Raw genomic sequence first — 18,287 nt, forward strand, 5'->3', positions numbered from 1 at the left:
CTCATTACTGGATGTACCTGTGTAGAACCAAGTAAGCCATCAATATTTTTATTAAGAAGTTCTACATGATTAGAGAGCATGCTGATCGAATAGATGTTATAAACGGCGGCTATTTTCGTTGGCTTTGTCCTCATAACTTGCCATTGATAGTTATTCAGTGACATCTCCTCTATAAATGCATAGGCATCTTCCAGTGTTTTATTGTTCATGGTTTTGCCAGTAGCTGCGTCAAACCATTTGCCGAGTCGAGGGATTCATACCATTGTGGAATGTTTGTACTTGCAGCCAAAGTGGTAACCCATGGTGAGGGCACCTTCTCAGTAAGTCCTTGTATCTCTCCCATGCATCGTAAAGTGTTTCTAAATCCATCTGCACAAAAGAAGAGATATCATTATGTAATTTAGCTGTTTTAGCCGGCAGAAAATATTTTAGTAAAAATTTCTCGGTCATTTGTTCCCAAGTAGTGATAGACCCTCATGGTAACGAGTTCAACCACTGTTTAGCTTTGTTTCTCAGTGAAAAGGGAAACAACCGAAGACGTATGACATCATCAGAAATGCCATTGATTTTGAATGTATCACAAAATTCTAGGAAATTTGCTAAGTGAGCGTTGGGATCTTCATCCTGCAAACCATCAAACTGAACGAATTACTGTATCATCTGAATAGTGTTAGGTTTTAGCTCAAAAGTATTTGCAGCTAAGCAGGTCTAACTATGCTAGATTCAGTTCCTGTTAAAGAAGGTTTGGCAAAATCATACATAGTACGTAGAGCAGGATTTTGATTAGCCACAATTATAGGAGGTAGCTGATTGCCTTGGTTTTTAGCCATCTCGTCGATTGGAGGTTGAGTATTGTCTTCTTGCTTGTTCTCAGTGTATCTTAAGCTGCACCTTATTTCTCTTTGATTTTTCGAATTGTACGATCAATTTCTTCTTTAAAAACTAATGGTCTCGACGGGTTTCTTCTAATCATAAACTATAAAAACCTGCCAAGAGAGAAAAAAATAAATTAATAAATAATAAAAAAAAATAAAATTGTAAGAAAAATAAATGGCTAAAGTAATAAAAATTTAGCATTCCTAATATTTCAGTTCCCCGGCAACGACACTAAAAACTTGATCACGTGATTCGTAACAAGTAATAAATATTTATAATGAAAATCAAACCTAGACTAACTATGATCACGAAAAAAAGGCAAGCGCACCTATCGAACAATAGTATAGTAATGGCAAGACCGAGATATCGTACCCAAAGGAACCAAAAGTACTATTAATAACTAACTTTTTATTATCTAACCTAGAAATAAAGAGGGGTTGTTTATTAAACTAATTAACTAAACTAAAAACGCACAGAGAAAAGAATTGGGGAATTGCTTTTGGGAAAATCGATTAACTTGAGACAATACCTAAGGAAAAATCCATCTAGACTTTACTTGTTATTCTGGCTCCGAACTAAATGATGTATTCATTCAACTTGTTCCGTAGAGATCCCTAAGTTATGTTATTATCCCTATTCAAGACTAATAATGTCTAATCCCTAAATTGAATAACTGAGACTTTTCTCTAATTAACACTCTAGGGTTGCATTAACTCGATCTATGGATCCCCCTTATTAGGTTTCTAGAACACCCCGTACCCGAGACCGTTACCGAAGTCGAACACGAGGTGCTAACCGACTAATTCATTTACTCTCGCAGTCCAATTAAAAATTTTTCCAGATGACTGGCTAACTGCGTCACTGTCACCTTAAAAATCATAACTAGAGTTACACAACTCAAAAATCAGATTCGTAATTTTTCCCTGAAACTAGACTCATATGTCCATCTACAAAATTTTTTCTAGAATTTTTGGTCTTGCCAATTAGTACAGTTTATTAGTTAAAGTCTCCCCTGTTGCAGGGATCGACTACACTGACCTTCGTACGTTACGAATTGGATATCTCCCTGTACAGGTCTTCAATACTGATGCCGTTTGTTTCTATAGAAACTAGACTCATAGAGGAATCTATACATGTATGGAATGACTCCTAATTATCTCTGGTTAATTTATAATGAATTTCCAAATTCGGAACAGGGGATCCAGAAACCGTTCTGGCCCTGTTTCACGAGAACTTTAATATCTCTTAACATACAACTCATATGACCGTTTCGTTTCTTCCATATGAAAGTAGATTCGTCAAGGTTCATTTACATAATTTCAATATTTAATTCCATTCCTACAAATTTTAATGATTTTTCAAATCCACACCACTTCTTCTGCCAAGATCATCATTTTCAAGGTAAACTTTACCTATCTCTTAGTTTCCATGGACCAACTAGAGTTTTGTCATACATAGGTCCACATATAATCATATTTAGCCATTCCAATGGCTAATCATTTGCCCAACACTTCCATTCAGTCCGTAGTCACATCATGAAACCATACATATATACATAAACACAAATGGTCTAATGCCATACTCCACTTTTACGAGCCATTTTCGCATGGTCGTACATACATACATCACAAAACGTACTTGAAAAACAGCAAAGGGTAGTCCTATACATTAACCATGATATCCTCTCACTAATAGTCTATTCTATACATGCCATAAGATATTCCAAAACGTAGCAGTACCAAACAAAGGATAGCGATAGTGTGACTAGTTCTTGACGATCCCGAGCACAGTAGCTTCGCAATGAGACCTATAAGGCGAGAGAAGCAGAGTAAACGGAGTAAGCATTACAATGCTTAGTAAGTTTTAAGCAGTGTCAACAGATAACAATTAAATTATAACATAGTTGTTCGTATTTTTATTTCACTCTTCCTTCGGGCATACCATCCCTTTTTCCGAATATGCACATCTCATCATAATCATGGGAGTAGCCTCATAGATTTCTCTCGTATACATCACATAACTACCTTATGGTTTAGTTTAAATCAAGCTCACATGTAAACTTGGAGTACATACCTGTTTAACCTTTCGCATTGCGTATATTTATAAGCAATTCTTATTACGAAGTCTTACCCGACATAATCTCCACACGTAGTCATCGGGTCGTGCAGGACATAATCTCCACACGTAGTCATCGGGTCTCACCGGAACATATTTCAAGTTTCATGTACACTTAATCACATGTTACAACATTCACATTAGCCATTCGGCTTTACCACATATATATATACACTTTCACATTCATCACATCGGCCATTAGGCCTTATCACATATACATACACTTTCACATTCACCACATCGGCCATTAGGCCTTATCACATATACATATACTTTCACATTCATCACATCGGCCATTAGGCCTTATCACATATACCTACATTTTCACATTCACCGCATCGGCCATTAGGCCTCATCACATATATATACATTTTCACATTCATCACATCGGCCATTAGGCCTTATCACATATACATACATTTTCACATTCATCACATCGGCCATTAGGCCTCATCACATATATATACATTTTCACGAATCTTGATATCAAAGATCCATCTAACACTCATGTATCATTTTCCAATATCACACTTTAGAATTCAATATGGGATCAATCAATAGCTTATGAGCAACTAAAACAAAATCACAACAAAATCACATATTCGCTACGAGCTGTTTTCCTGAGCAATGGTCACTAAATTATTTATACTTGGAGCTACAAGACTCCAAATCACTTGCCGTTAATTTTCTCAGAATATAGACTCACATATCTTCCATCCATGAAATTTTCAGAATTTTTGGTTTGGCCAATCAATACCATATTTTTCTTAAAGTTTCCCCTGTTTCACTGTTTGACAAACCTGACCAGTCTTCACTACAAATCAAAATTCTCATTGTACAGAATTCAAAGTATGTTTTAATTGATTTCATTTGAAACTAGACTCATTAAGGAGTCTAAGCATATAAATCTTATCTCATAACCATTTTTGTACAAATTATAATGATTTTCCAAAAACAGAACAGGGGATTTCGGAGTCATTCCGACACTGTCCCGCACAACTTTAGATATCTCTTCATAGGAATTTTCTTTGCTTCCACGGTCTCTTTTATAAGAAACTAGACCAACTAAGCTTTGATTTCATGTTTTATTCAGCCTATAATTCCACACCAACAATTTATAGTGATTTTATAAAATCACATTACTGCTGCTGTCCAAGCAATTTATTACAATTTGCTCTTAACTTTCCAAGTCCAAACACTTATGAACTTACCATTTGGGCTTAAGACATATCATAGCCACATCATATCTTATCAAATCAACTCATTATGTCCTATTATGATTGAATTTACTCAACGATTAATCGCTTAAAACTTACCTCGGATGTGGTCGATTTATTAGATGTCCACGGCTATTCGTTTACTTTCTATTTTCCCCATCCGACTTGATCCTCTTTGCTCTTAAGCTTAAGTAAAACAATAGATTTGCTTAAGTACTTAACTAATATTATTCACTTAACAATCACATTTTATCCCATTGTCGGATACATATATATATATATTCAACCCAAATCCCTTTCTTAACTCGTGATTCACTAACTTGGGAGTTATTTTCTAACAAATTTTAACTTACTCTAATACCGAATGCTACTCAAGCTTTAAGCTCATGTCCTTTCATTATTAAACAAATGTTATAACATAACTAACATCCCTTTTTCAATTTGAGCATCAACACATAAAGAAATTAAACACAAAGATTCATAGTCGAAACTTATACATAACATCATTCAAGGTTTAATCCCCCAAATTCATGCACAAAGCCGAACCTATTGAGAGATGTATATACAACAATATCTAGTTAGTACATTCAAGCACCTATGGCATTCCCTTCAATTTAATACTAAGACAAACCAAAAGATTTATTCATGTAAATTCAAAAATTTCAAGTTCATCTCTTTCTCATATAAATACCAAAAATTAAGTATTTACTAGCTTAAACTCTATTAAACCTTAAAACATCAATCCACCATCACATGCATCATTACAAAGCTTCATTTTTAGCATGTAAATGACATCAACACCAAGCAAGAATGATGCATCCATGGCCGAGTGTCATTTCCATCACCTAGCAAGATTTAGACCATAGGCTAGGTAGAACTCAAGCTACCAACTAAAACATGCATGCATCTCATGGACAACATCACACATACCTTTGTCTAGCAAATCACCATAGCCGATTTTCTCAAGCTCCTCCCCTTCCTTTCTTTCCTCTATTTGGCCAAGGATGTTCAAGGATGAACAAAACATTTTTTTCTTTGTTTTCTTTCTTCCATTCACGGCAAAAAGGGGGGGGGGCATGGATGAGACCATTTTTTTTTTTCATCACTCCTCCCTTTCATTATTTAATTCTTCCTTACATACATCACTAACCCAACATGTTTGTGACATGTTTCCACCCATAGCATGGCCGGCCACTATGCTTCAATTTGGCTAATTTGACATGCAAGGACAAACACTTTCCCACATGTATTGATAGGCCATTTTACATTTGCCTAGCACATTTCTAAATTTTCTCACATAAGTCCTATGTACTCGATTCACATGCAATTAACTAAATCGAAGCTTAAAAATTTTTTTTGCACATTCATATTCACATATTTAAGACCATAAATATCACATCCAAATAATTTGGTGACTCAGTTTAGCGGTCCCGAAACCGCTTTCCGACTAGGGTCACTTTAGGGCTGTCACAGTTTCACCCTAATCCGGCAAAATCTTGTCACCCTATTTCTAGGCGCGTAATCAACTCCGCTTAATTATGACAAAAGTAATCTTGGACAGGGTCAATTCCTCCTCTGAATAAGAGCATGTCTTGAATCAGTATCCTGGGATATCAAAACAAGAATTAAGTACACATAATTAAGAACAAGTTAAATATTTATCATACGATTCAGAAACTAATAACAAGATTCATCTTAGGTTTCATTCCCTTTAGGTATTTAGGGGATTTAGTTCATAACTAAATAAGAAAACATATCAGAAGAATAAAGAATACAAAACATAAAGAAAATCCAAAACTCTTGAAGGGAAATTAAGGAGAAATCTTCAGTCTTGATGATGAATCCGGCTTCTGAGATGGATTAATCGGCTTCCTTGGGGTAATTCCTTACCTCCCCTTCTCCGTCTCCCTTTTCCTCCTCCTTTAGTGTGTATTTTTAGGCTCTGGAATGCCTAGAAACCCTCTAAAGTGGCCTTTTTTGAATTGGACTTAACTTGAGTTCGGCAGGGACATGCCCACGTGACACGGCCGTGTGACGTGATTGCCAGGCCATGTTCGATCCGTTGAATTGCACACGGTCGTGTGGGTCAATGGCCAAGCCGTGTGAATCGTGAAAGCCTTGGTCGACACCCTCGAAAGACACGGGCGTGTGAGCTGCCCGAGTGGCAAGGCTTAGGCTCTGTCATCTTCTCAATTTGGTCTGTTTTGTCCTTTTTGGCTTGCTTTTGGCTCCTTTTGACTCTTGGTGCTCTCCTGAGTACAAAACATGAAATTAAAGCATTAGGAGTATCGAATTCACTAATTCTATTGAGATATCATCTATAAAAAGCATTAAACATGGGGTAAAAATATGTATAATTTATAATTTATTAATTTCCCTTGGTCGAATACTTGGTCTTTCCATCCTTCCACTTCTGTCGACTTTTCTTCTCCTAGCAGTTGGTTCTATCCGACGTGAGTTGCTTTTGGTTGGTAAGTATTGCAGTAAGGGCAGAAGTTATGTCTCAAGCATTGTAAGTAGTGTTGTTACTTATTAAATGGATTAGGTTATTAAGTCTCGAATGTATTGCACGATATCTCTAAAAGGGTTTGTGGTCTGTCGCTTGTAACGGATTAAGTGTGCGATCTTTCGTCGATCGACCAAGGCAAGTGATTAGAATCTCTTTGATAAGTATTACAACAAAAAGGATTATTGATTTTTTTATTAAAAAAGGACTGATGGCAGATTGTGTTTGAATCTAGGGTTAGAGCGCCAGTGGTTTATTTGCACGTTTTCACAATCAGGTGTGTGACAACACTGCCATAATCGTAGATCAGCAAAAGCTGAAATAAGTGACTGTCGACGCTACACGAGCGCTCGATCGCTCGTGTGAAGATCCGAATGCCTAATATGGGCGTAAGATCATTAAGGTTGGCCATGAGCGATTTCATGGTCTGAGGTCGATTTGGGCCATAGTGGGCCAGAATGGGCTGTGTAGGCCCCATGGGCATGTGCACCCCACACTAGTAAACCACACGAACGTGTGGAGAATATTGGGCCACGCTGTGTAATCTACATGGCCAAGGCCATTTCTGGGCTATGTGAGCCCACATGGGCTCACAATACAGGCCTTTGGCCCATTTTCTCTGTTTGACTGTTAAGGTTGCACATGTCGCCCGAAACGACTATGGACCTTCTGTTACGTTGGTAAGCATACCTGGACCATTAATCGATAAAATGATTACTTTGCCCTTATGGGGTAAAATGACTGTTCTTCCCTTATGAGGTAAAATAACTATTTTGCCCTTATGAGGTAAACTGACTGTTTCGCCCTTATAGGGTAAAATGACTGTTTTGCCCTTGTAGGGTAAAATGACAGTTTTGCTCTTATAAGGTAAAATAACTGTTTTGCCCTTATGAGGTAAAATGACTGTTTTGCCCTTTTAGGGTAAAATGATTATTTTGCCCTTATGAGGTAAAATGACTGTTTTGCCCTTATGTGGTAAAATGATTGTTTTTCCCTTTTATGGTAAGATGAATATTTTACCCATATGTGATGTATATTTATATTTTAGCATGCTATTGTAACTGGATTGAATATTGATAAACCGTAATTTATACATATTTTTACCCCATGCTTAACACATTTTATTGATGATTTCTGCTTAGATTTGGTGAATTAGATAATCCTAATCCTTTAATTTCATGTTTTATACTTAGGTGAGCATAGGAGAGTAAAAGGATCTAGAAACGGGACAAAAACGAAAAAAAAGGGGGCCAACGTGGGAAATCAGCACGGCCTAGAGTTTACCAGATGGGTAGACCACATGCCTGTGTAGGTTTAACAAGTTCTGGCATGACCTGAACCTCTTCACACGGGTTAACTGCACGGTCGTGTCCCTTTGGCAAGGTTGAAGCATGATTTACACGGGTAGATCACACGCCTGTGCCCATTTAACAGCCTTAACCACGACCTTAAGTAATCGTACACGGGCGTGTCCCTGCCGAGCCCAAGTTTAGTCCAATTCAGAAAAGGCCAATTTTGAGGGCTCTTAGGCATTCAAAAGCCTATTTAAACACCTGATGAGGCACTTAAATGGGGGACGGAGGTTAGGAAGCAAGGAATTACTCAAGGGAAGCAGATTGATCCATCTCAAAAGCCAGATTCATCATCAAGACTGAAGATCTCCCTTCATGTTCCTTCAGGAGTTTTGGGTTTTCTTATGTTTTGTTATCTTTTTGCTTTTGAGATGTTTTCTTTCATAAGTATGAACTAAACCCCCTTAAATACCTAAGAGGAATGAAACCTAAGATTGATCTTGTTATTATTATCTGAATTGTATGATAAATATTTGACTTGTTCTTAATTATGTGTTCTTAATTCTTGTTTTGATATTCCAGGATATTGATTCAAGTTAAGCTCTTATTCAGAAGAGGAATAGACCCTGTCTAAGAGTAAATTTGTCATAATTAAGCAGAGTTGATTGCACGCCTAGAGATAGGGTGATAAGATTTTACCAGATTAGGGTGAAACCTAATAAGGGAATCCATAGATCGAGTTAATGCAATTCAGGGTGTTAATTAGAAAGAGATTTTAATTATTCAACCTAGGGTTAGACGTTATTAATCTCGAGAGAGATAATAATATAACTTAGGGATTTCTACGGATCAAGTCAAATGAATAAATCGTCTGATTTAAGGTTAAATAACAAGTGAAGCCTAGGTGGATTTTTCCTTAGGTATTGTCTTAATCAATCGAATTTTCCCAAAAGTGTTTTCCCAATTTTTCTCTCTGTGCATTCTTAGTTAGGAATTAGTTTAGATAACCAAACCTCTTAATTTTTAGGCTAGATAATAAAAATGAAGTAAATACTAGTACTCGTAGTTCCTTTGGGTTCGACAATCTGATCTTGCTGAACTATACTACTGTTCAATAGGTACACTTGCCTTAATCGTGATAATAAGTTAGTCTCAAGAACGATTCATTTATAAATATTTAAAATCTGTTATGAATATCACACAATCAAGTTTTTGGCGCCATTTTCGGGGAACTAGGATATTAGGAACACTCGATTTTTATTACTTTAGCCATTTTACTTTTATTGCAATTTAATTTTTTTTTCTAATTTTTCATTTATTTTCTTCTGACAGGTTTTTCTAGTTTATGACCAGAAGAAATCCATCAGGACCATTACTGTTTGATAGTGAGATCAATCGCACAGTTCAAAGAAACCAAAGAGAAATAAGGCGAAGCTTACGATACACAGAAGAGTAAGAGGATGATACTTCAACCGCAACCGAGGAGATGGCTGAAAACCAAGAAAATCTGCTACCTCATGTGATTGCTGTTAATCAGAATCTTGCTTTGCGCAATATGTATGATTATGCTAAACTTTATTTAACAGGAACTGAATCAAGCATAGTTAGACCTCCTGTAGCTGCAAATACATTTGAACTAAAACCTAAGACAATTCAAATGATACGACAGTTTGTTCAGTTTGATTGTTTGCAGGATGAGGATCCAAACAATCACTTGGCAAATTTCTTAGAGTTTTGTGACACATTTAAAATCAATGGCGTTTTTTATGATGCCATTCACTTTCGATTGTTTCCCTTTTCATTAAGAAACAAAGCTAAACAGTAGTTGAATTCATTACCACGAGGGCCAATCACTACTTGGGAACAAATGATCGAAAAGTTTTTATTAAAATTTCTACCGGCTAAAATGGCTAAATTACATAATGATATCTCTTCTTTTGTGCAGATGGATTTAGAAACACTTACGATGCATGGGAGAGATACAAGGACCTCTTGAAAAGATGCCCTCACCATGGGTTACCACTCTGGCTGCAAGTTCAAACCTTTCATAATGGCCTGAATCCTTCGACTCGACAAATGATTGACGCAGCTGCTGGCGGAACCATCAATAATAAGACACCTAAAGATGCTTATGAATTTATAGAAGAGATGTCACTGAGTAACTATCAGTGGCAAGTCATGAGGACAAAGCCAATGTAAACAACCGACGTTTATAACGCCGATTCAGTCACCATGCTCTCTAATCAAGTAGAACTCTTGAATAAGAAAATTGATGGTTTTCTTAGTTCTTCATAGGTTCACCCAGTAATGCAGTGCGAAGCAAGTGGAGGCAGATAAAGTAGTTCAGAATACCCACCTTATGGCCACAACATAGAGAACAAGCAGTTAAATTACATGGGTAACAATCCTCAATCTCAAAACAATCCTTATAGCAATACTTACAATGCAGGTTGGAGGAACCACCCAAATTTTTCATGGGGAGGCCAAGGAAATCAGAGACCACCACCTCCTCCAGGCTTTCAGCAACCACCGTACCAGCAGGAGAAAAAGCCGAAACTTGAGGAGATGCTAACCAAATTCATCTCGGTGTCAGAAACTCATTTTTAGAATACTGAGACAGCACTCAAAAATCAACAAGCATCAATCCAGGGGCTCGAAACTCAGATTAGACAGCTCGCCAAGTTAACTTTAGAACGACAACAAGGTAGCCTGCTAAGCAACACTAAATCTAACCCAAGGAAGCAACTCAACGCAATTGCCATTCAAGATGAGGAAACGCTAGTTGCAGAACCAAGGCCAGAAACGGTGGTAAGCAAAGGTAAGGATGAGGTAGGCCACAATGAGCCAAAGCCGATAATTACAGAATACAAACCTCGTGTGCCATACCTCAATGCGACAAGGAAAGACCGCTGAGATGAACAATTTGGTAAATTCCTTAAACTTTTAAAGAAACTACATATTAACTTACCGTTTATTGAAGCCCTTTCCTAGATGCCAAACGCAGTTAAGTTTTTAAAGGAGCTTCTAGAAAATAAATGGAAGTTAGATGAAGCATTGCATGTGGAGTTGAACGCGGTCTGCTCAGCCATTCTACAGAATAAGCTGCCCAACAAACTAAAATATCTAGGGAGTTTTACAATTCCTTGTTTAATTGGTAGCTTAGATGTTAATAACGCGTTGGCTGATTTAGGGGCTAGTATCAATGTTATGCCTTACAAAATGTTTAAGCAACTAGGTCTAGGGAAACCCAAACAAACTAGGATGAGCATTCAATTAGCAGATAAAACTATCAAATTTCCTAGGGGTATTATTGAAGATGTACTCGTTAAAATTGACAAATTTATATTCCCAGTTGATTTCGTTGTTCTAGACACAGAGGAGGATAGCAACGTCCCCTTAATTTTAAGAAAGCCCTTTTTAGCAACCGCCAGAACGATTATTGATATTGGCACAAGTGAACTCACACTTCGTGTGGGAGACGAAACAATCACCCTTCAAGCCCGTAATTCGAATAACACATCAAAAATCGAAGGTGACTGTACAAATCATTCGGCTAAAACTAACCATATGGTACAACCTTCTTTCCAGGAAACAGGTTCGAAGAACATACATAAGCCAAGCAACAAGAAAGAACCTATCCATGAAGAACGAAGGTTACAAATTGAGGAGCTAGATGAATGGCGGACACACAAATCGAGAAAACATGATAAACCAAAACAACGCCATGATGAGCTTAATTCCTCCAAAAATCAACTTAAAGTTGGAGACAAAGTACTATTAGATGCAACAGATCCTCGAATTGCCTCAAATTCGGCAATTAACATTTTTCCATACGGTACGGTCGAGGTAAATCACCCTAAATTTGGCACGTCCAAGGTAAATAGTACTCATTTTAAACCTTATGTTGATAAAATTGATAGCAGGGATGAGGAGTGTAAACTCCTCGATCCACCATGATCACATACTAGAAAGGTAAGTCGAGCTTAGACTATAAATAAGTGCTTCTCGGGAGGCAACCCGAGCACTAACAGTATTAATTTCTTTGAATTTTAGTTTTTAACATCTAACGTACTAACCGAATCATGGAACGTAGGCTTTCTAAAGACCACACGGCCAGGCACACGGGCGTGCCTTAGGCTGTGTGAAAATAGGGAAAAAAATTTCCCCAACACGGGATACGATAAGTTGCCACGAGCTTGAGACACGATCGTGTTTTGAAACCATGGGCAAACCTGTCAAATTAGCACGGGCGTTTGACATGCCCGTGCCCAGCCCCCGTGGTCGACACTGTCATAATAAAACGGGCGTATGACTTCATACACGGGCGTGGGAGAAGTGAACGAAGGTTGACACGGCCGTGCACACCAATGCGTCCAATTTTGAACACCACGAAACACATGGGCTGAAACAAAGGCACACGGGCGTGCCCCACGGCCGTGTGCCCCAATTTCTCTATAAACACCTATTATATATTTTAGCTTTATCCTTATATTTTGAAATTACTTTTTATTTCCTGTTAATACTATTTTATCTTGAGTTTTTACAATTTTTATTTTTAGCTATTTCATTACGAGTAATTATGCTTCATTATTTTTCCTAAAGAGTTCCTGATTTTATCACAGTCATAAAGAGCTCCAAAGCTCATCATCAAACAGGAACTAAAAACTCCAATGGCGCAGGACTTATGGACTAATGAACCTTTACCACCATCGGAGTATCCTCCTCCACTCTCATCATTGCTTTGGCTAATTATTCTTCATAACTCCAATTCAAGGAGTCCATTTATCATTCAAGAAGTTTCACCTCTCTCCGTCTCTTATGATTATATATCTATACTTTTCAATATATCTATCTTTATACATTGAGGGAAATGTACATCTTAAGTGTAGGGGGTCTTTCATATCATTACTAGAAATCCCTGAATTTTGTCTTATTCTAACATGAATCACTCATATCACTATTAGAATGAATTTTAATTAATTTATGATTTTTATTGATATGTCTTGAATTAAAACATAGGCAATTATGGATTGATTGTTTAAAACTTTAAAGACATTAGGGAATCAAGCATGATAAGTTGATATTTAAAGAATAAAAAACTTTTAGGTTGTTTCCCTAAGTTTAGGTATTAGCTGGAATTCACAAGTTAAACATCAAAAAAGCCATAATTTTTGTGAGATCTTGAGCCTTTAAGAGCATCTATTATTTCTTTCGTGCTCACTTTCATTATGAGTGAGTCAGTATTAAATTGTTATTCTAGAACCTCCTTAATTATGCATGTCAAGACCACACCATTTGATTTGATATGTCAAAATGATAAAGGCCCTTAGGTTTAACCCACTCACTCCACAAAAGCCTACCCTCATAATTAACCCTTAGTGAACCCCTTTGAGCCTAACAAACCATTAATTGATTTACCCTCAATATTAACTCAAAACCCATTATTGTTGAAATCCCCTAATTTGATCCCTATTTTTGTCGAGATTTGATTTGAACTAATTGCTTAGCTATGTCTTGTTCTTCTAAATATTTGACTTGTTCTTAAAATATATATATTACTTCAATACATATTAGTAGTAATTCATCATTTCTGAGCTTGAGTGTTAATTCCATATTTTGAGAAGAAGCTTACTTGTAGTCAACTGATAACTAGTTATTTTTCTAGCTAGGTAATTTTTCAATTCAATCTCAATTCTAACATCTTCTTTCAGCTTGTAACGACACCCCTAACCAAAGCCATGTTACAACCCTTTAAAAGTCCTTTTTTATTGATGTATCTGCTCAATTTATAGTGGTGGAGATTTGATTTTCAAGCAAGCCTATGGTAATAACTTTTCATATTGACTAATGAGTGCTTTTATTGATTTCTTTAAACACCTTGAGTGATTTGAGTGAATCTTTAGTGAGGATGTTAAACTCTATGATATTTTGATTAAAGGTAATTACTTAGATGAGGGGAGTCACCTATGTTTTCGTGATAAAATTCTCAACTTGGAATTTTTGAAACTTTGATGTACTTTTAGTTGAATTTTCAATGTATGAGTAATTATGGATTATTTTGAGATATTATTGATAGAGATTATAAATAGAGAAGAATTTATTTTGATTATGAGTTGAGGGTTTTGCTTGAGGACAAGCAAATGCTTAAGTGTGGGGGTATTTGATAAACCGTAATTTATACAAATTTTTACCCCATGCTTAACACATTTTATGGATGATTTCTCCTTAGATTTGGTGAATTATATGCTCCTAATGCTTTAATTTCATGTTTTATACTTAAGTGAGCATAGGAGAGTAAAAGGACCGAGAAACGGGACAAAAACGGAGAAAACGAGCCAATGTGGGAAATCAGCACGGCCTAGAGTTCACCATACGGGTAGACCACAGTGTAGGTTTAAAAGGTTCTAGCACGGCCTGAACCTCTTCACACAGGTTGACTACACAGTCGTGTCCCTTTGGAAAGGTTGAAGCATGATTTACACGGGTGGATCACACGTCCGTGCCCATTTAACAGCCTTAACCACGGCATTAAGTAATCGCAAACGGGCGTGTCCCTACCGAGCCCAAGTTTAGTCCAATTCAGAAAAGGCCAATTTTGAGGGCTCTTAGGCACTCCAAAGCCTATTTAAACACCTGAGGAGGCACTAAGACGGGGGACGGAGGTTAGGAAGCAAGGAATTACTCAAGGGAAGCCGATTGATCCATCTCAAAAGCCAGATTCATCATCAAGACTAAAGATCTCCCTTTAAGTTCCTTCAGGAGTTTTCGGTTTTCTTATGTTTTGTTATCTTTATGCTTTTGAGATGTTTTCTTTCATAAGTATGAACTAAACCCCATTAAATACCTAAGGGGAATGAAACCTGAGACTGATCCTATTATTATTATCTGAATTGTATGATAAATATTTGACTTGTTCTTAATTATATGTTCTTAATTCTTGTTTTGATATTCTAGGATATTGATTCAAGTTAAGCTCTTATTCAGAGGAGGAATAGACCCTGCCTAAGGGTAAATTTTTCATAATTAAGCGGAGTTGATTATACTCCTTGAAATAGGGTGATAAGATTTTGTCGAATTAGGGTGAAACCTAATAAGGGAATCCATAGATCGTGTTAATGCAATTCTAGGGTGTTAATTAGAAAGAGATTTCAATTGTTCAACCTAGGGTTAGACGTTATTAATCTCGAGAGAGATAATAATATAACTTAGGGATTTCTACGGATCAAGTCAAATGAATAAATCGTCTCATTCAGAGTTAAATAACAAGTGAAGTCTAGGTGGATTTTTCCTTAGGTATTGTCTTAATCAATCGAATTTTCCCAAAAGTATTTTCCCAATTTTTCTCTCTGTGCATTCTTATTTAGTAATTAGTTTAGATAACCAAACCTCTTAATTTTTAGGCTAGATAATAAAAAGGAAGTAAATACTAGTATTCATAGCTCCTTTGGGTTCGACAATCTGGTCTTGCTGAACTATACTACTGTTTAATAGGTACACTTGCCTTAATCGTGATAATAAGTTAGTCTCAAGAACGATTCATTTATAAATATTTAAAACCTATTACGAATATCACGCAATGAAATAGATGTATAATATTATGAAATGTTGCATGATGCATTGCATGGGGATGAGTTTTTATATGATTGGAGGAACTGCATTATACTGGTAGCTCTACTCCAAATCACTGATGACTCTAAGCCTATTATACTAGCAGCTATGCTGCAAATACTGTTTAGTGTCGCAACCAGTGCTACATGGAGTGTAGGAACGACTGTGTTGATTTTATCCCCACATGGAGTGTAGGGTTGGACAGAGATAAAGTATAGAGGTTGGACGGGTAGGACTTGCATACTGTTTACTGTTACTGCACAGTTTACTATTACTGCAATGGGTAAAATATTGAGATGGGCTAAAGCCCAAACTGATATTGTCACGTTACTAAAAAGGCTTAGGTCCAGATTGTGCTTGTTTCCTGACTGTTTGCTTTTATGGGATTGCACACTGAGTTTTCATAAACTCACCCATCTGTTTAACTGTATAGGTAATCCCCACCCTTAAGCGGATCGGTGTTGCGACAGACTCAATGGTGGCTACACAACTGCACTTGTTTTTTATTTGATTTTTAATTTATAAGTAATTTAATTTGGGTGTTTCTTTATGTAATAAGGCCTCTATTGATTTTAACTTAAATTTGGGCTTTTTTTATTTTCTTGGGTTTATAACTGCTAGCAGTAGGAAAAGACGCGAGTTTTCAAAATGATAAATATTCTTCCCAAAACACCACGTTTACGCAACATATTTTAAAAGCTTCTGGAACAAAAAATGTTTTAAAAAGTAATAACAATTTTAATATGATTAGAATTTTGCTAAACGACTTAAGTTTTAAACTAAACAAACCTCTATAAGAACACACAAAGAGGATAAGTTGAGAATGGGTTTTTACAATATCGTACTTTGCGTAAAACACTTCAATGTGACATCGCTAAATTTGGCCATAATGCCTAGGCCGGGTTTGAGGTGTTACATTTAGTGGTATCAGAGCCAAGTTACAAAACTCGACTGTGGATTTGGGTTTCTTCCAAAGCTTGGGAATTTCTAAAAAAACTATTTTGAACGATTTGAGATGTTTTTACTGAATGTGTAGTGCACTGAGTCTTCGGCGCTGATCCTGTAAGTTCTCTCTGAAAACTATATTTTGATTTTGACTGAAACTGCTATAGGTAGGATTACTAAGACTGTTGTAAGTAGTACACTGTACTGGAAACTCTTTAGTAGTGTACATTGAAACTATACTAAACCGGTAGACATCGATAGACACTGCGTTGTGCAGAAATAAAACCTTATAGTTTTGATACTGTCTCTATAAAATATCTGTTAATAAACACTGGAACTCTAAACTAATCAGCATAAAACCTTTAATTCAAGATAAAACGCACAATTCTACAGTGAGCAGCAGAGGTACTCATGGAAAAGGTACAAGAGGTCGCGGCAGAGACCGTGGAGGTTCTTGAGCTAGTTTTTTATCATCTGGACACATACTTAATTTTGTAGTTTGTGAGGCACCGGTTTCACCTGTGACTGAGACTGGGCTCATGATCGTTTGGTTGGGGATGATGCACTGTAGTCTATCTCTAAGCTGTACTGGAAGCACTCAAGTTAAATGTGGTAGTATTTTGGTGCTAGAGTGCGCAGCGGGAGCGTAGTGGTGTAGTCTATAATATGCGACTAATCTGATAGTTGGAAGGTTCAGGGATGAAATTTTTTTAAGGAGGGGTGAATTATAACTCCCCGAATTTGGGCCTAGAAGTATTAGGTCTTGAGCATGGGAACAATTAGGAAGCTGTTCATAAATAATTAGTTGTACAAGAAAGTGACACAATTATATGTTTGCCTCAGTGGTTATGTGTTTTGGGAAGTGTCTGAGAAGTCCTGGGTTCAAACCTTGGCTTGCGCAAAAAAAATAATTTCTTACTGGAATTAACCCTGTCTTTAGTCAGTAGGTTTCTTAAGTAAATATGGGTAAAACATGACAGAAAGGCCCTGCTAGTCTAGGGGGCAAGTGGCATGTTATCTATGCCAAAGGATTGAGGATTGAATCTTGGTGAGCGCAGTGGAGTGTTTTATTTTGCTACTGTGCAGTGGGAGAGTTGTGGGTTGACCGAAACACTGAAGTGGTTGAGGGGAATTCAAATTGGATGGTTGAGAGATTGAAGGAGTGATTTGATGAGGGAATTTAGGAGAAAATTTGGGGATTTGAAGTTGGGAGAGAGTTGGTGCCAAAATGGTAATCTTCCCACTCAAAATTTGGCTTTGGAGGGAAGAATTCGGTTGTGCAAATCACTATCATTTTCTGTCACTCTTTTGGTTCTTTTTCCTTAGGAGGCCAACTATTGCATTTAGGCTCAATTGTTGTTTAGAGATCATTCGGTTTTTCTTATTTTGGTCTATTCTGAATTTGCTTTTTGCTAAGTTCTTGGTTGGCTGAATGCTCTCTGTCTCTCACTCTCTTAAACTTTGGCCAATTACTCCCTATTCCATTTTCTCTATCAATTCTTCTCGTTTCTTTCACCTTGCTGATTGACCAATTGCTTCTTTTTCTCTTTCCCCATCTTTAACTTAGTTTGTTGTAGCCAAATACCCCTCTCTCTTCTCTCTTTATTCCTTCGACTTTTATCGAGTGTCTTTTCTTGCATTGTTAAAACCAAATACCTTTTTCTTTTCCCCTCTCCTGATATTGGTTTCTCTTTTAAAGAGGGAATTGGCTTTGGTATTTTTCTATTT

At 36.8% G+C, this 18,287-nt stretch overlaps 2 non-coding genes across 2 annotated transcripts; one reads left to right on the forward strand and one right to left on the reverse strand.

The window, feature by feature from the left end:
• Positions 1-295: 295 nt before the first annotated feature.
• Positions 296-401, forward strand: LOC128293400 (small nucleolar RNA R71). The gene has a single exon (XR_008283582.1). It is a non-coding gene; the product is annotated as a small nucleolar RNA R71 (small nucleolar RNA).
• Positions 402-9,919: 9,518 nt separating this feature from the next.
• On the reverse strand, positions 9,920-10,024 carry LOC128293372 (small nucleolar RNA R71). Its single transcript, XR_008283556.1, has one exon. It is a non-coding gene; the product is annotated as a small nucleolar RNA R71 (small nucleolar RNA).
• Between the last annotated feature and the right edge of the window lie 8,263 nt (positions 10,025-18,287).

Source organism: Gossypium arboreum, chromosome 5 (assembly GCF_025698485.1).
Source record: "Gossypium arboreum isolate Shixiya-1 chromosome 5, ASM2569848v2, whole genome shotgun sequence".
Lineage (NCBI taxonomy): Eukaryota > Viridiplantae > Streptophyta > Magnoliopsida > Malvales > Malvaceae > Gossypium > Gossypium arboreum.